Raw genomic sequence first — 23640 nt, 5'->3', positions numbered from 1 at the left:
CTGACCCCCTGACTAAAAAAGAGCGGGAAAAGAATTCTGAAGTAGAGAGGCAAAATTTGAGGCAGAGAGGGAACAATTGGTTGCTGTTGAATCGATTGACAGTCACTGCAGCCCAGAAAGGATGCCTCCTAGTCATAATATTCATGAAAATGTACAAAGACATTTTCACAAAGGCCACAAATCACACAACCTCTGGTGTCTGTATACGAATGCCAGGAGAATGGGAAACAAACAAGAAAAACTGGAAATTTTGATTCAGAGTAACTATGACTTGATAGGAATAACTGAACCTTGGTGGGATGACTCCCATGACTGGAATACAGCAATTGAGGGATATAAAGTGATCCAAAAGAACAGAGAGAATAAAAAGGGAGATGGACTGGCCCTTCCAAGAAATTCCTGGCTTGTGTGGCTGATAATTTTCTACTAAAAGTGGAGAAAGGAATTAGAGGATTTGCTGTCCTTGACTTGATTCTGAGCAACAGAGATGACTTGGTGGGGGAAATGGCAGTAAGGGGAACTCTAGGCGAGCTTGACTATGTCCTTCTAGAATTCTTGATTAGTAGCCACACACGTCTGCTGGATTTTTAAAAAAAACAATTTTGATAATCTCAGAACAAGGATAAGTAAGGTCCCATGACAGGAGATCCTAACAAGAAAAGGAGTCCAAGAAGGGTGGGAGCTTCTAAAAAAAAGAAATTCTAAAGGCACAACGACAAAAATTCCAACAAAAAAAGTGGGAGGTGGCAAAAAAAGGCCAATGCAGCTTCATAAAAAGCTCAGGGAGGACCTAAAAACAAAAAAAAGAAAAAAAATACATGTACAGGAAATGGAAATAAGGCCAGGCCACCAGGGATGAGCACAGACAAGGAGCAAAGAAATGCAGGGATGGCATTAGGAGGGCAAAAGCAGAGAATGAGCTGAGGTTAGCTAGGGACACTAAAAACAATAAAAAAGCATTATTCAGGTATGTGAGTAGCAAAAAATAAACAAAACACTTAGGGGCACCGCTCTGCAATGGAGATGGAAACATCATAACAGAGGACAAAGAAAAGGCGCTCAATTCCTATTTTAGTTCAGTCTTTTCCTATAAGACAGACTATGAACTTCCAAACAAATTGGAAGTACAAGTAGAGGGGGTGGAACAGGATTGCAGCTGGAGATTGATAAACAAATAGTTAAGGAATACCTTACCACCCTGAATACCTTACCACCCTGAATTAGTTCAAATCTTCAGGGCCAGATGAACTACATCTGAGAGTACTAAAGGAACTGGCCAAAGAATTCTCACAACCTCTATCCATTATTTTCTTGAAATCATGGGAAACAGGTGAGGTGCCAGAGGATTGGAAGAGGGCCAATATTGTCCCTATCTTCAAAAAGGGCAAAAAAGAAAAAGAAAAAAGGAACCTGAGAACTACAGGGCAGTCAGCCTGACATCAATCCCAGGCAAAATTCTGGAACAGATCATAAAGCAGGCATTGTGCAAGCATCTAGAAAACAATGCAATAATAACTAGAAGCCAAACTAATTTGACCTCATTTTTTGATCAGGTCACCTCCCTGATAGACAGAGGGAATTCTGTAGGAGTACTATATCTTTTGACAAAGTGCCTCAGGGTATCCTGATTAGCAAGCTATCTAGGTGTGGACTGGATAGATCCAGTGTCAGGTGGATACACAGTTGGCTACAGAATTGTACTCACAGGGTAATGATTAATGGGTCCTTCTCTAACTGGGACAAGGTCACAAATGGGGTACCCCAAGGCTCAGTCCTGGGCCTGGTGCTCTTCAATATTTTGATTAATGGATGTGGGAGTGCAGGGAATGCTTGACAAATGTGAAGATGACAGAAAATTGAGTGGAACAGCTAACACCCTAGAAGACAGAAACAAAATTCAAAATGACTTTGATAGGATGGAGCACTGGGCCAAAAGCAACAGAATGAAATTCAACAGGGATAAGTGCAATGTACTGCACCTCAGATTTATTTATTTATTTATTTATTTATTTATTTATTTATTTATTTATTTATTTATTTATTTATTTATTTATTTATTTATTTATTTATTTATTGAGCTTATATGCCGCCCATTTAGACACAGTCCGAGCAGCTCACAAAACACAGAATAAAAACAATTAATATGAAATAACAATTTCCAACATTTACACAGAGTAGATAAAGATAGAGAGAGAGAGAGAGAGAGAGAGAGAGTTATGAAACCACTTGCACAGTTACAAGATGGGGGATACCAGGCTCATTCAAACTACGAGCGAGAAGGATCTTGAAATTGTCACAGATCACAAGCTAAATATGAGCCAACAGTGTGATGTGGCTACAAAAAAGGCAAATGCTTTTTTAGGCTGGATTAATAGAAGTATAGTTTCCAAATCCCACAAGGTGCTAGTCCCCCTCTATTTAGCACTGGTTAGGCCTCACCTTGAGTATTGTGTCCAGTTCTGGACACCACACTTCAAGAAGGATGCTAACAAATTGGAACAAGTTCAGAGGAGGGTGACAAGGATGATCAGGGGGCTGGAAACCAAGCCTTATGGTGAAAAGCTGATAAAAATGGGCATGTTTAGCCTTGAGAAAAGAAGGCTGAGGGGTGATATGATAGCACTTTTCAAATATTTGAAAGGCTGTCATACAGAGGAGGGGCAAGATCTGTTCTCAATCATCCCAGAGTGCAGGACAAGTTAAAGGAAGCCAGATTTTGGTTGAATATCAGGAACAATGTCCAAACTGTTAGAGCAATACGACAGTGGGACCAGTTACTTCTGGAGCTGGTGAGTGCTATAACACTGAAGGCATTCAATAAAAACTTGGATAATCACCTGGCAGATAATATAGTCCTGCGTTAAGCAGGTGTTTTGATTTGATGGCCTTGTAGGCCCCTTCCAACTTCACTTTTCTATGATTCTATGATTTACATTTGGATTTCACATATACAGTATATGCATGCATTTCAGCTTCAAGCCTATGGCTGTTTTTGCATAAATAAACCCCAAGGAAAAGTCAGCTGAATTTTTAAATACAGATGTGTCAGATTGAACTGTGACTTGGGTACATCCTAAGAAGACTTTTGTCATGCCATCATCCTGCCCCATTCAAAAAAAAAACCTGGTAAAGTTACCCTTCCAAGCTCTGCTCATTTATACAATTTTCCTTGGGGGGAGAAGTTCAGACAATGACAACCTTACCTTATAATCCTAGGGTTTTTTCCCCCATCGCTTATTTTATCTTTAAAATTAAAAAAAACTCTTACTTTTCCTTTCTTATTACAGAAAGAGAGAGAAGTGTAAGAGCTGCACAATGTCTTTTGATTGGGAACCCTCCGTCTGGAAGTCTCCTTGGTTGGATTCAAAGATGTCTGGAACCATCTGAGGGACAAAGGAAAGAACAGCTTCTGGATCTTCAAGGACCAACAGAGTCTGTTTGTGTCATTTTATGCATGCAAAAGGAAGGTGAAAAGACACACAAAGGAAAAGAATTGCAGCGGGATTTCAAATGGTGCTACGTTTCAAGGTTCGTGTTGAGCTTCGTCAAGAGACTGCCAGATCACACTGGCAGCAGGTCCTCATTCCTCACAGCTTCAGTTTCTATTTGTTCCAGGTGGCAAATGTTCCGCCACTCATAATAAGTCATTCTTTGGCATAGGCTGAAGATGTTTGTTCACTTTCTCTCTGGGAACATTAAGCAACAGAGTACTTGGCCGGCTGTCTGTAACACAGATAGTGGAATGCTGACATCATTCTATCGGAGACCAGTAAAAGTATCCATCAAATGAGGGAAAGGCATATGGGAAACTTTTTTTTTTTTGACTGGTTTTAGCCAAGAAGTTCTGGGCAACAGCTGGTGATTTGTCACCTCTCTTTGCCTACTTCCATTCTTTCTTTCCTTGGACGGTAAGCAGATAAACAAGTCTGAGGCAAGAGAAAGTGTTTTTGTCATGAATGTACTGATGATCCCCTGAAGGATGGTGTAATAGGTAGAGCAACAGACTATGACTTGGAAGACCTGTGTTCGAATCCCTACACGGCCATGGAACTCACTGAGTGACAAGGGCCAGTCTTACTCGTTAAGCCTGTCATACCTCTCAGGGTTCTTGGGTGATAAAACAGAAAGGAGGGCGGCCATGTTTACTATCTGGAGATTGCGGGAGCCCAGGCGGGCAACAAATGCAACAGATTAAAGAATAGTGATTTCACTTCCAGGATGACAGGACTTTCAGGGAGGCTGAAAGCTCTATATCACAATCCCCTCCCAAACACATCCAATCTTTTTTGGAAGTGAAATGGGCAGTGACAGGCCTGGTTAGAATTTGTGGGAGATTCTCCTCCCAAATAACCAGGGATCTGACTTGGAAACCTGGAAAGCTGCTCCCAGTCAGTTTTGGCAATACTGAGACAGGTGAATAGTCTCACTCAGCATTCAGCAGCTTCCCACGTTCCTGCTTCCCTGGACTGATGAGTACAATCAAGGCCTCATTCCCCACTCCACGTGGTTCTTTATCATTAAATCAGGCTGGGGCTGGAAACCTCCTGGAAACAGAAGATATTAAAATGGAGGACTGGTAAAGCAAGGTACGTGGCGACCTAACAGCCCGACAAAAGGTTACAGGTCCCCCAGTCAGTTTTCTTCTGGCTCCACTTCCCACTAGGATTTTTGTGACGGACAGTTCAAAGGGAGAAAACAGCCAGAAAGATAGAGGTGCTGACTCACAGAAGTGCAGAATGGTGTGATATGATGGTCTGTCGCATCTTAACATTCTCACAGGAGCACCAAAGGCACTGCTTAGCAGGAAATCTCATTGAACACAACTGGAACTGGATCAATAAATAAGACACCCACCCCAAAAAACCCTCCTTCCTATAAATAAATAAATGAGCTTTGAGTGTAGTAATGAGCTCGGCTACTGAATGTGTATGGAAATTAAAATGATCCCTTTTAAAATAATCAGTCGGTCCTACCCTTACAAAGACCTTTGGGGTTTAGATTCTTTTTGAGCAGAGAAGTCCTTTTGCTTTCTATATTTGCTTGCTTGAGAGAGAGAGAGCAAAGGGCTGTTATGCAAAGAACCAAAGAAAACGAAGTGGGGTGTGTGTGTGTGTGTGTGTGTGTGTATGTGTGTGTGGAGCTACCAGAAGTTTCAAAGAGGATGCCATGGTGTTAGCCTTCTGTTTATGTGTTCCGAATAGGTGTATTTAAATGTAAATGCTACCCTTTCACCCTCCAAGGCATCCATTCTTAGAGTAGCAGAAAGAGAGCATTCATGCTATAATGTCTTTATGAGATCTCATACTTCATTTCTCGTGTGAACCAGGCCACTTATGGGTGCATTTCTGTAAGGGATATATATTTTTTTAAAAAAAACCTACTACAAAAAACAGCAGCAACATTGGCCTTGTTATTCAAGGTCACCGTTACACAGTCCATTTAGGACAACTGCAGTGTTTTGACTTTGGATGATTTGGGAGAGTTTTAGCTTCTAAAATGTTGGTAGGCTACAAAACGGCTTGAAGTTTGAGAGTTTAAGTCTGCCTCCCAAATATGTTTCTGAGTAAACGTGGAGTAACATCTAAAGAATTAAGAGTGTATGTTAGTGAAGTGGACCTCTATGAAGCCTGTAACCCACACTGTCCTCTTTTTCCTACCTCCATGCTCTCTTCTTGCTAAGCTCTTGCCAGGGCAGAGTGAACATTTTCTGCTTTCCCTTCTCCTGCAAACGTGAGACCTTTTGCATTACTTGAATGAACGTCACCAGTCCTTGTTTACCCCACTCTATGACATCACAAGGGTGCACGCTGCTCTGGGGTGTTGGTCCTCAAAACTCTGGGAACGGGTCAGCTGCTGACCGAACAACCCTAGCTTGAACACACGGTCTCCTACTCTTTGCAGTGTTCACTTGCATTCAAATGTGCACATTCTAAGTGAACATTTAAAATGTTGCCCTCTTAAATGCCTCTGCGGATGTCTGTCAGTGTGAAGATTTCACAGGGCAAATGGTGTCTGACTAAACAACAAACAACACAGATCCAAGGACCTCTTCCCACACAGTACACAGAACTATTAGAACCTGGAAGATTTTACTATGCATTGGGTCCAGAAAACAGCTTCCAGAGCTCTTTTCAAAACACTCAAATAACTTTGTTTGTTTGTTTGTTTGTTTGTTTGTTTGTTTGTTTCAGGCATTTATAGATCACTTGATGTAGCTCTGAGTACTATTCTAAGTAGTTTACATCAATACATAATCAACTCAAATGAACCAACGTAAACCAAAATGCATACCGACAAATAAACATATGTATGTTAAACTCAAACAGTCATGGCAGCATAGATAAACAAGGATGTATTTAAATGCTTCTTGAAAGAAAACAGTTTTAACATCCTCTTGAAAGATAGGAGGGTGGGGCTGATGGTGGGAGCCCATTCCACGGAGATGGGGCCACCACTGAGAAGGCACAATGTCTCATAACTGTCTTTTTTGCCTCCCTTGACCTGGACACCCACAGAAGCAAGGCCTGAGAGGAATGGGTGTGATAGGCCAATGTTCTCTGAGGCAAAGATGCTGCAACAAATAATGAAGTTCAAGACCACTGAGGGCTTTGTAAACTAGAATCAAAACTTTGAACCTGGCCTGGAATACAACAGGCAGCCAATGCAAACAAACCAGATATGGCAAAATGTGATCAAACGTGTTCACATCCAACACCAGTCTGGCCGTCACAATGTAAAAAAATTAAAATTGAGGCTGGGGTGGGGGTGGTGACACAGGAATAGTGGAAAGCCATATTTGGGCTTTCAACCCACAACTGGAAAGATAGCTCAGTGAGCAGGAGCATGTAACTGCAGAGCCACGAACCTCCAAACTGAGGTTCATGCCCATCTCTAGTTAAAATTCAAAAGTAAGTTGTGACTTGAGTAGTCCCATTGGATCAATGGAACCTACAAAGGAGCTGACTCACCAATTCCCCACTGATTCAATGGGCCTTCTCTACTTGCACCTTACTATTTATTGGATGGCAGCCACTGCCTTCCTCACAAAGGTTTTTACGAAATGTCTCAAATCCATAATGTTTTAGATACTATGGGAAATAATTTGGCCTTTTCTAAAGAGAATAGAGAAAGAAAGAGAGACAGAAAGAATATGAGAAAGAATGTGAAAAATAAGGGACAAGGCCTCTTTAAGAGCAACCACAGGCAAATTCTGTACCGTCATGCTTTTTCAATCTGTCTTTTTCTTTGCTTTCGCAATGTGTTTCAGCTGACATGCTATTCAAAACAGGGAACAATGCCAGAGTATCCTAACGGAGTTTAAAATATTTAACTCTTCCCCCCACCACCACCACCAGCAAGGAATGGGAAAAAAAGAGAAAGGTCCTGGGTTTTAAATGGATGATTTAAACTTAACTAAATTCATCTGGGAAATAGTTTGAAAAATAACTCTACTATATTGGTTATATCTATGATTGCCACAACTCTGAATTAAAGTAGCTTATTTATTGATTCATGCTGCTGGCAGCTTTTATTAGTAAAAGAAAAAGAAGAAAATAATGAAGCAGGGGGAAAAAATCCATGGCATAAGGTATCCTATGTCTTCGTTCTTTGTTCTCCTACCGCACAATAACAGTGTTTGTGCAAAGTCAAATTAGTGGGAAAAGCTCAGAATGCTGGCATTTATTAGTTGAACAGGCAGACTTTCTATATTAATTTTGCCACACTCCAGCAAATGCATGGTTAAATCAGAGGAATTGCTTCCGAATGGCCCCCTAAGCAGGAAAACAAATAGATTTTGTTGGTTTTGAAATAGCTTGAGTCAAAAGCAGAAGACAGAAAGCTAATCTGCTTTTTTTGTTGCTATTTTTTACCATCGCCTCCATAACTCAGAACGATGCTTGATTAGGGGTTTGCTAATAATTGTAGTCTAATAAGCCGGTGTAAACATGCAGTGAAGCAAAAAAACAATTTAAATATTTCTTTTTTTCTTACATTGAGATTAGAACCCTCCTTCCTTCCCTCTGCTTTCAAGGCACAGCAGCAAAATGCAAAAATAAACCCCAGGACTGAACATTTTCTGAATTCCCATCTGCTGCTCAATACACCAAATAAACTCTTTTTGCTTTTGTTGCTTTTCCCAGAATCTTGATTTGTGTTAAGCTGATAAAGAGGGGAAAAAAGAGGAAAAAAAGGAAGGGGTTTGAAAACTTTTACAAATGTCTGTGATCTTTTGAAATTAGGTGCACTACAGATGGTCTGCAACTTATCAGTGTACAGAACTGTAGCCAGGAAAGTTTTCCAAGTATTATATTAGAAAAGCAAGAGAGCAGATAGTGGGCAGGGAGCACTGAGCAACTGTTGTTGAGAGACGGGTCCTCCCCTCCCTCTCTCTCAGCACCATTCCTTGGCTGCTTCCCCACTCGCCCAATGAGAGGCCTCGGTCTCCCGGAGGCTAGACAATGGTTGCTTTGGTGAAGGAGGGAAGCCTTAGAACACCATGTAGATTTAGGACTGGATAGGAGAGTATTGTGTGGAGGCCATGCCCATTACTCATCCGCTGGCAAGGGGAACTCTCCTCCTTTTGTCTGGAAAGACAGTAAACTTTCAATGCCATTGGAAAACAGAAGGCCTTTCAGAGCGCCAGCCCGGCCATCGCAATCATGTGAAAATATTGTCAACAATTTCCCAGCCGCCACCGCCCTGCCTTTTCCAGCCATCTGAGAAAAGCTGAGCTGAGAATCGAAAGAAAAGAAAGAAAGAAAGAAAGAAAGAAAGAAAGAAAGAAAGAAAGAAAGAAAGAAAGAAAGAAAGAAAGAAAGAAAGAAAGAAAGAAAGAAAGAAAGAAAAGCAAGGAAGCCAGAGGAGTGGGATTGTGTTCTTCGATGACATGTATAGCTAGGGATTTGTTTTACAGTTTCACATTGATTCCATGCTGCTGAACAAGCAGGGCGCAACCCAAAAGCTCAGGGATAGGCAAAAACAAATATACTGAAAAATCAGTCACTGAAAACTGTGGTGTCCTACCTCTGAGATCAGTAACATTGTGTTTTGGGATACCAGTTGCTGGGGAATGATACCAGGGCTGTTGTCTCTACCCACTTATGCTTTTGGGGCTTTACTGTTGGCATCTGGTTGGCAGCTGCAGGAAGCAGGACAAGACAGGACTTTGGCATCTGATCCGGCAGGGCTCCCGTTATGTTCAGTGCTTGGAAGTAACTAGTTACATATAACAAATTGGTTGGAATTAGTTCCTTTCCCCAGGAACCAAGCTATAACCATCTGACATTATAGTTATAATGTAATGAAGAGTAACCTCACTCCTTTTGCACGGTATCTGTAGCTTTTATAGTTACAAAGTTTCACTAAATAGTGGAACCTCACACGGTCTGAGTGCTGACGCTTTACCATGTGCTGCAGCCTCAGTGCTGTTCTGTGAGTGTTGAGGCAACAATGTAGGCATGCGAAGAGTGGTTTTTTTGTACCACAGAACTGTTGCAGAGTTTTGAATTTCTAGTAGAATTCTTTGTTTGCTACAGAGTAGAAGTACAGAGATCTACAGAGGAGAATAGCTGCAAGTTCTCCAGATACTCCACCCCTTTCTCATTAACTGGCACTTACAGTCTCAATAATTCACTCTGATCCATTTGTAGGAGAAAAAACAATATTTTTTACATACAATTGCTTGAAAATAATGTCTTGTGAAAGAGGAGGAAAAGAACACACAGCATAGGGACATGGTTCTCTTTGAATTCAAAGGCTGGAAGAAACAGTTGGTTATTACTGGATAGACAGACAATCACTGCAGCTCAGAAAAGGAGCTAATATAAAACAGTTAATATAAAATTACATTCAGCCTTGCTGAATCATACCAAGAGTCCATCTAGTCCAGCCTCCTGTCAGCCATGAAGGAAATCTAAACCACTGAGCTTTCCAGCAGTTCTGGTAAGGCGAACCCTGCTTTGCTATCTAAATATAGAACAAAGAGCATTGTCCTCTCTGACAGACCAAGCAGCCATTGTCTTCTGTTGTTATGTCAATACAAGTTGTGAGGAAGGTGGCCTTATTGACAAGCTGGGCAGGGAGAAGCTCTCTGTGGGTGGTGTATGAGCTTTCTACTAATGGCCCACCACAAATCCAGAGTACTGAGTTACAAGTAACATATTTACCTTTATATAGGTTTCTTTTTTTCCAAAACAAGGGTTAACAAAGTTTGATTTCCCAAGTGATGTCACAGGTAGCTTTGATTTTACGACAATGGTGTAATGGTAACATATTTAGTTATTTTCAAAAGTTATTATTAGGATGCATTTTAAAGCATTTTGACAGAAATGTTTAAATTGTATGTCATTCTCTTAATTTTTTTAAAAGGTTTTTAAGGGAAGTAACTAAAAATAACAGAAAATAAAGACAAAAGCAGTGAGACGCTGAACAAGTAAGAAAACAAGTAACTTTTCCAACAGTGCTACACATAACAGTCAGTTGCTTTTGAAACACTGTAACTGGGTTGAATTACTTTTTAAAATGTAACTTTCCAAGCTCTCTAGCCACAGCATGGGAAAGACACTATGCTCTGCCCTATATGATAAAGGGAATTTCAAAAGCTCACAGTCCCAAATGACCAGTCCAGAACAGAGCTGTTAGTCATGCTCACTTTGTCCCTCACAGTGGAGCTGGTGAAACACTGGAGCATGACAGAACCACACTTGTGGAACCACCCATACGCCTGAGGAATATTGCCTGCTCCAGATGTCTGACGTGCAATTCCCACACTGTAAAGATAACAGGAGGGTTTGTATGACTGCCTGAGGTTTCAACAGTTGATGATGACATGAAATGATTCTGTTCCCCAAAAGCAACCTAAGAGTTAATTTGTCCTTAAGCAACCAGAAGTTTCAGTTCCAAAAATCAATTAAGACACAGAGCTAATTAACTGCTAGATAGCTCAGTGGCTTAGGCATCTGGCTGCAGAGCCAGAGGTTGGGAGCATGATTCCCCACTGTGCCTCCTTGACAGGGTCTGGGCTCAATGATCCACGGGCTTCTTTCCAGCTCTGCAGTTCCAAAATGATGACGTTGATATACCCAGAACTTTGGTTTCTGATGTACCTTGAATATGAAAATAAGCCCTAGTATGATTTTTCAGGATGCTCGTAATATAAGCCCTACCTCAAAATTAAGCCCTAGTTCAGTGAAACCCCGCCCTCCACCATTGTACAGCATTGTGCGGCAAACAGAAGATGACATGACTATAAAATAAAACATCCCCTGAAAATAAGCCCTAATGTGTTTTTTGGAGCAAACACCCTGTCTTATTTTTGGGGAAACACGGTATGTCCCAGCATTTTTATGTTCTGAATAACCAGGCAAAGTTTCCTCTATGTGTGTGCTTAGTCCTTAATTCATCCTAATTTCATCCTAAGGGCATTTCATGGGTCACATGCGCTTCCATCCATTTTTCCAATCTTGCCAGGATCTTCTCTGCCGTCTCTCACTGCTGAATCTGCCATTGTACCAGCAGTGACAGGGAACAAATCATTCCATTAGGAACAAGGTACCTTCTTTACAAACAGAATTTCACTTCTAGAAGAGTATTGAAGCAGCACTGGAACAACTGAGTAGAGGTGAGGGGTTTCTAGAAAGCCAATGCAGATCCCATCCTGTGGAAGATGGTCGCTCTCACCTTGGAGAACAGAATGGATGATACAAGCCGGCCACTGAGACAGGCATCCTTCTTAGGTCCACCACCCCCCAGGACTGGTCTGTCCCCCCCCCCCCAGGACTGAATTCTCATTTACTGCCTATTCACCAAAAAGTCCAAACTTGAGCTTCTTTCCTACAAAACCATGAATTTGTGAGAAAGCCATCAGCATGCTATTATCATCCATCTTCAGCTAGCCTTCTTCTAACTGGGGATAGTAATAAGTTTAGCACAGAACTTCTTGTGACCATGAAAGATGAGTTAATGGTGTAAAATTCCACATAAAGAAAGATTAATACAATCAACTGTTCAACAGTGAAGTGTAACTGATTCAAACAGGCCAGTATCAAGCTGGGAAGGAAAACTCAGGCTTTAAATTTGAGAAGCCATCACCAAAGCATTTTCTGCAGTCTGCGCTGCATATGGTGTTTCTTCCTTTCCCATCCCCCCTTAAATCATTTTTTCAAAAAAGAAAAGACACTGCAATAAATCAGTATTTTACAAGAACTGCAAAGGAAACCCTCTGCTAACCTTAAAAGCAAGAAATAGTTATACAAATACATGGTTATGGGAAGAGAAGGTTTAAAATGATCCTTATACTGCAGACAAATAATAATTCTCTTTGGTTTTACAGATTATGCCAGAAATCCATACCAACCACTTGAGCCAGGAAACTTGTGGCTAAATTGCTCTGCACAATAATAAAAAAAATCCATACCGTTAGAGACAATTTAGGTATCAATAATGTGCCTTAAATTGTTTGTGGACGGCATTTTACAACTGGAGTCTTCAAACAACTGTTTCTAAATCACAAAATTGATTTCATTGTTCTGCTTACATTTTAAAAATAATAATAAAAAAAGATTTAACCAAGATTATGTGGAAAATACCCAGAATAGCTGCGGAGGGCAGAATCTACAGCCGGAGTGAGGACATCTACCATCCCTCAGGAACGACTACAGAAGTGAAATCTGATACCAACACATGGCCAGCTGGTTTTACAAATCTTGCAGCCTTCATCCGGGGGAGACACTTTAACTACAGATGTTTAAGCCTCAAAAGGATGACTTTGGCCTTTTCTATGTCTCCCCACCCCCACCCAGCTCTGCAAGGCCCAGTCTGAAAAAAGGCCCCTGAAGGACTTGGAAGCTTTCCTGCTTTAGCTATTTTAGTGATTCAATCAAGGTACTACCCTTGATTTTGTTCATTGAGCACATGTTCCCCATTGGCACGCTTATCACAATACCGACGTTGGAAAGACATGCTGAAGGCATCCAAAACTGAGAAGGGATAAGACGATCCTTTAGGACCCAGAATTAGAGGCATCTTCAGCCTGCTGCTGTAGTCATTGTTCTTCAGAATAACTTCCCAGGTTCTGAACTTCTGGATCCCCTCAGCAAACCTCCACTCTGTTTTGCTGCCTGCGAGTAAGTCTGTTTATTCTGCTGTGCAGGGTGGTGTCACACCGTCCTCAATGGGTGAGGATGAGGTTAAAGTCCCCAGAGGAAGCTCCTGTGATCTTGGTGGACTCTGGATGCTCCCGGTTGCAAGAAGCCACGTCTGATGGGGAGAAACCTCCAGGCTCTGACTCCTTCCAGTCCACAAGAGTGAAAAAAAAAAGAAAAAGGCTCCAGCGAAGCCCATGGGGTCCTAGGCTCCAAAGGCACTTTCTTAATGAGCAGGGCTCTGTCAGGAATAAAGGGTTTCCTTATTAGCAAGCCTTCACTCCTATGGAAACCCAAGGCTCAATGGCTCATGCCTGAGTAGGGTTCTTGGCAGGTTCATCGTATAGCCTGCTTTACCAAGGATTCTGTGCTGGTAATGAACCATGTAACTCAGTTTCGGCTTTGTCCTCGCCAGAATCTGTTTCCTGGATTCTTTACGCTACCTTGCTATGAATGACCCAGATTGCTTCTTGTTTGTGTGAGCTTTTTTTGCTTGCCAGGCTCTTTATTTGTCTCTGCTGGCTGCTGATTTTGGACTCTTAAGCTTGGGATTTGGACCCTCCCCAACTAGAACAGAGATTGGCTGATAGGTTATGAGCTTGATCCGCTATTTTCCCAGACCCTGCTCTTGCTCGCCTTTTTTTACATTGTCACTCGATCACTGGTTCCCCAGACCTATGGGGATTGTCTGCATGGAAGAAAGACAGCTATGCACAATGTGGGTCAAGTGCTGCTTGAATTTACCTCCCGGTCATGAGGAATAAATCAGAAATTTCAAGATGTATTAGCAGACAGATTCTTTCTGTGTGACAGTAAACCTATGTAAGTGATGGGAGAGCATCTGCCCCAGTTTTACTGATTTCCTCTGCCTAGTGCATCAGGTACAAGCTCAGTTATATCCTATGAATAAGTTAGGGAGTATGTGACTGTGAACCCTGAAAATGGCAGGGTCCCTGCTTGTCTAAGAAGAGTGTCAGAGCTTCTCAATAAAGATGATGACATTCAAAGTAACATCATTATTACCCAGTGGCAAATAATGTAAAGATTGATAATAGTGTCACTTTCTCCCCTTATTTTCTTTGGATACATTTCTTCCCTGAGACTAAAAAAAATAACATGTAATGTAATGAGCAATGCAAACAAATTGCTTTGTTTAAAACAATAGAAATTATGGATCACTTCGGGGGTTATAAGTGGCTGGGTAACTCAGTGGGTCTGGGTATCTGGCTGCCGAGCCAGAGGTTGGCAGTTCAGTTGGGCACTGTGCCTCCTGCGAGTAGAACCAGCCCATGTGCAGTTTGTCCAAGGCCACACAAACTGTCGCTTTTCTCAGGAGGCACAGCGAGGAATGAAGCTCTCAGCCTCTGCACCCAGATACCAGCTGCTTTTGACTTATGGTAGCTCTTAAAACAGTTTTCAACATACATGGGATATTTAAGGAGTGGTTTATTATTGCATAATAATTTATAATCGAGGGACATGGTGGCGCTGCGGGCTAAACCGCAGAAGCCTGTGCTGCAGGGTCAGAAGACCAGCAGTCGTAAGATCGAATCCAGGCAATGGAGTGAGCGCCCGTCGCTTGTCCCAGCTCCCGCCAACCTAGCGGTTCGAAAGCATGCAAATGCAAGTAGATAGAGACCACCTCGGTGGGAAGGTAACAGCGTTCCGTGTCTAAGTCGCACTGGCCATGTGACCACGGGAGATTGTCTTTGGACAGAACGCTGGCTCTGTGGCTTGGAAACGGGGATGAACACCGCCCCCTAGAGTCGAACACGACTGGACAAAAAAAATTGTCAAGGGGAACCTTTACCTTTACCTTTATTATTGCAACCTCTAGTAAGTTTTCCTGGTAGAGTGGGAATTTGAACCTATGTCTCCCACATCTGAGTCTGATACTCTGTCCGCTACATCACAATGGCTCCTCAATAATAACAGGAACAATGGGAAAATTCACAACATGTACTGGGGAGGTAATGGGGGAAAACAGAGTTGTCATTTTCATTAAGGGCATCAAGACTTCCCTATGTTAATCCCATTAGCATGGGGATGTCTTGATGCCCTGAATGAAAATAATGAGGCATGCTGTATTTAGAACAGTCAGTGGGTTTCAACAAATAGGTAGTGAGGTGGGATTGGGCATCTTGGTTGTTCTTCATTTTTTTGTAACCAAATTAACAGTTTTGGACACCTGCCTTTCAAGTTACTTCTCCCTAGATAGTGTTCCCTTTTCCAGGGAAATGGTTTGTTCTTTCTTCTTATTAGTTTGCAGTGTATGGGTGGCTATGATGGTGCCTCCATGTTAGCCTTCAGCACTTATGCATGCATGCATTAATTAGCATCTTCTATAGTCAAGTCCAGGTACTGTCCTCTTTTATTCTAATTGGTTTCTTTGAACAATAAATGAGAAGTTTTTTCCTTTTACCTGACCATAAACATTCCAGGTTATTACCCCTAAGTAGTCTACTGCAGTGGTCCTCAACCTTGGGCCTCCAGATGTTCTTGGACTTCAACTCCCAGAAATCCTGGCCAGAAGAGGTGGTGGTGTAGGCTTCTGGGAGTTGTAGTCCAAGAACATCTGGAGGCCCAAGGTTGGGGACCACTGGTCTACTGTACACTGCAAATGTAATTCCAAATCCCTACATGCAGAGGATCAATACCAAGACAATGATTGACAGAACAGAACCATGGAGGAACAAGAGAAATGTAACGTTTTGCTTAGGTTGAACCCTGACATTGAACAGTGATGAAATGGATTTTTACAAAAGTTGTCAGGAATTGGGAAATCTGACAATTTCACTTTCCCCTCCTTTCAGTTCTTCCATAACTTCATGTTCTTTCTCGCTCAAATGTGATGTGTGAATTTTGGCAAGTATTTCCAAAACAGCGCTGGAATAAAAACTTTACCCAAACATGATTGCTTTCAACAACATACTCCAACAGACTCTGGAAGGGGAGCACTGAACAGAGAGGTGGAGCTTTCTTTGAATTCAGAAGCAGGAGGAAACTATTTTTTAATGCTGGATATATTGCCAGCTGGGGCAGAGGAACTAGAGACCAAATTGCTAATATGCGCTGGATTATGGAGAAAGCCAGAGAGTTCCACAAAAACATCTACTTCTGCTTCATTGGCTACGCAAAAGCCTTTGACTGTGTGGACCACAGTAAACTATGGCAAGTCCTTAAAGAAATGGGAGTGCCTCACCACCTTATCTATCTCCAGAGAAATCTATATGTGGGACAGGACGCAACAGTTAGAACTGGATATAGAACAACTGATTGGTTCAAAATTGGGAAGGGAGTATGACAAGGCTGTATATTGTCCCCCTGCTTATTTAACATATGCAGAATACATCATGCAAAAGGCTGGACTGGAGGAATTCCAAGCCGGAATTAAGATTGCTGAAAGAAATATCAACGACCTCAGATATGCAGACGATACCACTCTGATGCCAGAAAGTGAGAAGGAATTAAAGAACCTCGTAATGAGGGTGAAAGAGGACAGTGCAAAAAATGGTCTGAAGCTCAACATCAAAAAAACTAAGATCATGGCCATTGGCCCCATCACTTCCTGGCAAATAGAAGGGGAAGATATGGAGGCAGTGAGAGATTTTACTTTCCTGGGCTCCATGATCACTACAGATGGAGACAGCAGCCACGAAATTAAAAGATGCCTGCTTCTTGGGAAGAAAGTGATGACAAACCTAGACAACAACATCTTAAAAAGCAGAGACATCACCTTGCCAACAAAGGACCGCATAGTCAAAGCTATGGTTTTTTCAGTACTGATATATGGAAGTGAGAGCTGGATCATAAAGAAGGCTGATGACTGAAGAATTAATGCTTTTGAATTGTGGTGCTGGAGGAGAGTCTTGAGAGTCCCCTGGACTGCAAAGAGATCAAACCTATCCATTTTGAAGGAAATCAATCCTGAGTGCTCACTGGAAGGACAGATCCTGAAGCTGAGGCTCCAATGCTTTGGCCATCTCATGAGAAGAGAAGACTCCCTGGAAAAGACCTTGATGTTGGGAAAGTGTGAAGGCAAGAGGAAAAGGGGACGACAGAGGACGAGATGGCTGGACAGTGTCATCAGAGCTACCAACATGAATTTGATCAAACTCTGGGAGGCTGTGGAAGACAGGAGGGCCTGGCATGCTCTGGTCCATGGGGTCATGAAGAGTCAGACATGACTAAACAACAAGAACGTATTGCCAGCTACCTCAGCCCAGAAAGATTCCTTCCCACCATACTTTCTCCAGACAGCATGCAAGGTTGTAAAAAAACAAAATCCAACATTTTCCCCCTCTCAAGGGAAAAAATTATATTCTGAATATGAAGAAATCAGTGATTTTTGTGAATTCTTATTTTTTAAAAAAATGAAATGAAATCTCCCCCCTCCCTGAACCTTTGGGGGGGGGGACCAAAAGGAAAGGCACCCAGAAGGGCTCATTGAGAACTGAGCAAGCTTAATGCCCATGGGAGACAGAACATCAACTGCCAATTTTGTAGTAGACCTCATTTCTAATGTTTAGTTCTCCACTGAAGCTATGGAAGCCTACATTTTTAACCTGAGGTCGTAATGCTCCTTGCTCCGAATCTGTATAACATTTCTCCCCTTGATTCAAAAATGTAAGCTAAGTCCAAACACAGCTGCCAAATAGAATCAGCAACAAAGCCCCCCCCAACCGCCAAAAGCCCTCAGCAGGAGGGAGAAGGCGGAAATACGCTGTATTTTTAAAGGCTTTTGCCACAGACTTTTAAGGGCTAGAGGAGGAAAGTAATATTCCTTTAGAGTTTTTTTCTTCTTCTTCTTCTTCCCTGTGGCAAGTATTACCTCACATTCAAATTCAGCTCTCTCTCCCCCACTATTTATGAGGTGGTGAGAAAAAAATACAGCTCCTTCTCATCTGTCAGCCTGCAAAGAGGAGAGAGAGGGAAGGGATGCTAAACACATGGTAAAACTCTGGCATCTCTGGACAGCTGTAGGTGGTGGTGGGGAGAAGCAGAACATTTCATTACACACTTTTAATGCCCGTGGTATCACTTTTGGTCAGTTCACAAGGGTCGCCAAAGCCAGTGAGAAAGTCATTTGTATTATCGAACGACCAACTTCTGGGATGTTTTCCATAACTTGCTGCTAAAAGAATTTCAGCAGACTGAACAATTTTTTTTTGGCGGTGGGGGGTGGTGGCATTTGACACAAATTATTGCATTCTGGAACATTGGCCTTTTCCCTTCAATTGCATACGGAATGGTTTTAAAAAAATAAGTCCTCACTGCAAACATCTCTCATGCTCTGTTACCTGAATGACTATTTTAAAACAACAGGTAATGGGGTAGAACCACACATGAATAAGCTGCCTTTTGCCTTCATTATGGGTGGAGGGAGGGCCCATATATTTAGGGAGATTATTAGGGAATTTTGGTGGGTAAGGGAAGAAAAAAGGGAAAGGCTGGCATCCTCAGCCCTGCTGTTCTAGCCTTCCATTTCAAAGGACGGTGGAGAACAAGCAGAAATAGCTCCCTAAGGAGAACATAATTTAACAGAACTGCACATAGTGTGGAATTTCACCCTCAACATCATGGAGGATACTTTATTTCTTTATTACAATATTGCCTATAGCTTGCCTTTCTGCACCAAGCAGAAAGTAGACTCTTTTTTGCAGCAGAAAGCAGCACAGAAGCAGTGTGGTACAATGTTGGGAGACAGGGATGTCTCATGTCTGGGTTTTCAGCTTCAACATTTTTGCCTTCAAAGATAGCTCAAGTTTGATTTGATTTAAAACCCACTTGTTTGTCTTTCTGGCAGTCCAAGGTATCTGCAAAGCTCTCTCCCAGGACCACATTTCAAATGAATCATTTGTTTTCCTCCTGTTCACTTTATTTTACTGTCCAACTTTCACACCCATACAAGGTAATCAGAAAGACAAGAGTGTGATCTTGGTCAAGTGATGAAAGAACCCAATGCTGAAGAGGTGATCTTATTAATATCCATCTTCTTCAAGGAAGGCAGCTGCTGTGCTTTTAAAAAAAAAACTTTTTCAATAGGCTAGATTCCTAATCTTTTCCGTTTTCCTTTCTTCTTGCTTCCTTTCTTCCATCATTATGAACTAGAAATATTCTTTTCATTCAGTAAAACCTGAGCTGAAATTTCATGGAAAGAGATTGTCTTCTTTTTTTTTTCCTTTCACCCGCTTGGACTGTTAAATAAATACACTTTGTCCCAGATAATATTCTTCAAAATCATCACCACCACCATGATCATTTTGCCACCAAAGATATCCTGGAGAATGACTGGAGGCCATTTTCATTCCCACTGTGTTGTCTTGTTTTCCAAGAAGCCCTATGGAATTAACCGAAGCCTTTATTCTTTCTGTTTCTTTCTTTCTTTGTTTTATATGCCATCTTTCTTCCAATAAGGGGACCCAAGGCAGCTCACAATGTTTAAAAGAAATAGAGTTAAAAACATAGTAAGTTACACATTAAAAACAATTAAATTCTATGCTAACTAAAATACAATTGAATAATTAAAAGCAAATGAACATTAAAAACTATCTGACTCTGTGAAGGCATTCAGGGATTCAATTGTTGACTGTTAAAAATCTGCCCTGAAGAGTCTTTATCTGTTGGTAGAAGGATAAAAGGAAGGGGCCACCTTGATCTCCGGAGGGAGAGCAATCTAGAACCTGGGAGCTGCCACAGACAAGGCCCTCTCGCGTGTCCCCATCAGCTGTGCCTGCGCTGGCAATGAGACTGATAGGAGAACCTCCTCTGATGATCTTAAACACCGAGAAGGCTCATATGGGGAGATATGGCCCATCAGATAACCTGGACCCAAGCTATATAGGGCTTTATAGATAATGATCAGCACTTTAAATTGTGCCCAGAAACGGACTGGTAACCAGCACAGCTGTAGTAACAGGGACATTATGTGCTCCCTGTAACTGACACCAGTCAGTAGCCTAGCTGCTGTATTTTGCACCAGCTGAAGTTTCCAAACCATCTTCAAAGGCAGCTCCATGTGTTTGTTTGTTTGTTTAAGTCCAGATTGTGTTACAGTAATTCAAGCAGCATGTAACTTGTTGTTGTTGTTTAGTCATTAAGACATGTCCAACACTTTGTGACCCCATGGACCAAAGCACACCAGGCCCTCCTGTCTTCCACTGCCTCCCGGAGTTGGGTCAAATTCGTGTTGGTAGATTTAATGACACTGTCCAACCATCTCATCCTTTATCGTCCCCTTCTCCTCTTGCCTTCACACTTTCCTAACCTCAGGGTCTTTTCTGGGGAGCCTTCTCTTCTCATCAGATGGCCAAAGTATTGGAGCCTCAGCTTCAGGATCTGTCCTTCCAGTGAGCACTCAGGCTTGATTTCCTGGAATTAGATGGGAAGGACAGATAGAATTTGGTGTCATTCGCATACTGGTGACATCAGACCCCAAAACCCGGGACAACCTCTCCCAGTGGTTTCATGTAGATATTAAAAAGCATGGGGGGCAAAGCAGAACCCTGAATAATGTCACAGACAAATGGCCAGAGCATTGAGCAGGAGTCCCTCAGCACCACCTTCTGAGTTGTTCTTTCCAGGAGGATCAAAGCCATTATAAAACAGTGCCTCCAGGTCTCATCCCAGAGAGATGGCCCAGAAGAATACCATGGTCAATTGTATAGAAAGCTGCTGAGAGGTCCAGCAGAACCAACAGGGATACAGTATATACGACCCCTGTCCAGTTCCTGGCGCAGGTCATCTACCAAGGCAACCAAAACTGTCTCTGCCCCATAACCACGCCTGAAACGAAGGAGTCATTTACCACTCCCTGTACCCACTTGGCCATTCCCCCTCTGGCTGCTTTTATGAGCCAGGAAGGGCAAGGATCCAGCACACATGTGGTGGCATTCACCTTCCCAAGAATCCTGCGCACATCATCAGGTTACCTCTGATGTTTCTATGAGAACTAAACTTCTGACATTATCCAAACAGATAAATGTTATATGTTGATTATATTTAAATTCCTCCTTTATTCCAAAAGGGTTAGAGTGGCATCTTTCTATTTCATCCTCTGTGAAGTCCATGAGGTAGTTTAGATGGAAACAGTGTGTCTGGCCAAAGGTTACCCTGTGACATTCATGGCTGAGGAGGGATTAGAACCTGCATCACCCAAGTCAAATCTGATTCTCTGATACAGAGGCACTCATACTGCAAACTAAGAGTATTCATTAGTGTAATGATGGAGAAATACTCTTGTATAAATGTTAAATTGCAATTAATCTTCATTTTTCTTATCTTTTTAATTGTAAATGCAAATATTAAAATTAACAGAATTTTTAAAAGATTAATATCTATATTCCCTGCATAAACATACTATTAGATATTGTAAATAAGGTTTTCCTTGTCTCTTTTAATTTTTGATTTGTTCTTTTCCCTCATCATTATTATTAGCTTGAAGTTGATTTAGATAGGAAGGTTGAATTACTATATATTTTTTTAAAAAAAAAAAACTTCACTAGCTTATTTCCTAGCTAGACAAACTATGTAGGAGCAAAACCCCGAACAAGTAAGTGGAACATTGTCCAAAAACCAAGGCCCTAACCCTGCACAACATCTTATGCTTAAAATTTCACATTGACAGTAATTGTGTCCCAAAATTTTTTTTAGGGGGGAGTCAGTTGTGAGTTCCATTGATGTACATGCATTACACACAACTCTTCGTAGTTTTGGTTTTATGATGATGGAAAATTATAAGAGAGGAAACAGAATTTGTCAGTGACACTCCCCAGCATCTGCTTTACAATAATTTTTTTACTTTCTCTAAAGCCTTTAAAATCAAATCTCATCATTGCAAAATTTCACAGCTGAGAGCAGAAGGGCCTTTAAAATCATTTGCTTATGTTGCTCCCCCCCCCCTCCCTCCCATTTTATCTATAGTGGCTCAAGAAAGTTAAAACATGTCTTCATCACCTTTTTTCCCCACTACAGAGATATTCAACAAGACAGGTTGGTAGACCAACCATGCAAACTCACATGGTCATTGAAGGTTCATGTCCTCCTCTTTGAGCCTTCAATGGTCACTCAGATAATCATCACTACGGTTCCCCCTTTTTTCTCGAATGGCAAAGTGTTGTTTGCATAACTATGCTGTAAACCCTCTAGAGAGTGCTATAGCACTGTGGGGCAGTATATAAGTAAAAAAGCAACAGCAATCCATGAATAGGACATGCTTCAATGCCACATCTCAGAGTCAAACTAGAAGTTAAGCAGAATGTGTGTCCCCTAGGATAAACCTGTTTTCCTTTCACGGATTTCTTCAGAGATACATGTTTCAGTAATCAGACTTGTAAATGAAGCCCATATTTACCCTTCAATGACCAATTGCAAATCTTGGCACACTAAATGCAAGTTATATGGTTGAAGAAAAGCATGTCATATGACAGAGGTCTCTCATTGCCTGAGGATGCATCTCTTCTAAAAACATGGTAAATACGTCATCTAGTTTGATCCTCAGGACTCTTCTAGAAGTGATACTTCTCTGTAGAAATAAACTAGCTTCCAGATCGGAACGGAAAAACATGGGAAGGCATGGATTTTTATTTGGAAATACTAAGACCCTAATCTTTTCTAGATAGCAAGGAATACACCAGTAACATCAACGATAAAACATATATTTCTGAGCACAAATGTTGGATCTGGAAGACCTGTTAGCCCCAGTGCCAGTGTGCCAGTGCGAGCTACCTCCAGGGGCATCCAGATCAGAGAATCCGGGCGCTCCTTTTTTGCATGAGGATAATCAGTCCAAGCACAGATGTTTGGTCGGCAACCAACTACAGGTAGGGAATGTCTATGGACTTGTGCCAGCCCAAATAATTCTTCTGTTTGTACAATACTGCAGAACATGGCCAAAATTAAAACGACAACACTGAGAATCAAGGTGGCAAACATCACAAATGCCTCGCTTACCACGGCCCTGCCAGACAAATCTAGGAAGAAGGGTGACATGTCTTGTGGGAATTCAACTGTGTTTATCCCTGTTTATCCCTCTTTAAATCACTTAATCCTATAAGGAATTCATGCAGTCTTCTTCTAGTTTATATTTTCAACACTCTTAAAGGATGGGTTTATAATTAGAAACAATGTGACATATCAGACTACTCAGCCAGCCACTTTAATTGGAAAAGTCCCTGTGGCACACTGCATGCCGCCTCAATTTATTTTTTCATTTTGCAGCAATACGAGCTCTCAGCTGAAAACTTTCTTTCAGCAATGGCTTTGACAGTGGAGACTTCTTAGGACTGGGATTTCATACCATTCTCTTCTCATTATCAGAGACTTCAGCAGAGCAGTCCTGTTTCTAAATTATGTTTGCTAATGCTCTCGGCTTTCTTGCATGGAGGCAGCCAGCTCGTTTACACAAGTTGTCCATTCTGAAATATGCAATTTATTTAGCCGGACAGAACTGATAAAAATCAACTGCCTGTTTCCCAGTTAATAGAAAGCACACAAAGAG

At 41.7% G+C, this 23640-nt stretch overlaps 2 long non-coding RNA genes across 2 annotated transcripts in view; one reads left to right on the top strand and one right to left on the bottom strand.

Annotated features, from left to right (window-relative positions):
- Positions 1–220: 220 nt before the first annotated feature.
- LOC140704363 (uncharacterized) overlaps positions 221–23640 on the bottom strand; it is a 77376-nt gene continuing 53956 nt past the window's right edge. Inside the window, exon 5 of the long non-coding RNA XR_012083522.2 lies at positions 221–20513. This is a non-coding gene — a long non-coding RNA (uncharacterized LOC140704363). The remainder of the gene's footprint in view (positions 20514–23640) is intronic.
- LOC140704362 (uncharacterized) overlaps positions 20464–23640 on the top strand; it is an 11763-nt gene continuing 8586 nt past the window's right edge. Inside the window, exon 1 of the long non-coding RNA XR_013540307.1 lies at positions 20464–22963. This is a non-coding gene — a long non-coding RNA (uncharacterized LOC140704362). The remainder of the gene's footprint in view (positions 22964–23640) is intronic.

The sequence above is a fragment of the Pogona vitticeps genome, chromosome 1 (assembly GCF_051106095.1).
Source record: "Pogona vitticeps strain Pit_001003342236 chromosome 1, PviZW2.1, whole genome shotgun sequence".
Taxonomy (NCBI): domain Eukaryota; kingdom Metazoa; phylum Chordata; class Lepidosauria; order Squamata; family Agamidae; genus Pogona; species Pogona vitticeps.
The sequence above is the reverse complement of the archived record's forward strand: the minus strand, read 5'-3'. Positions and strand labels throughout refer to the sequence as shown.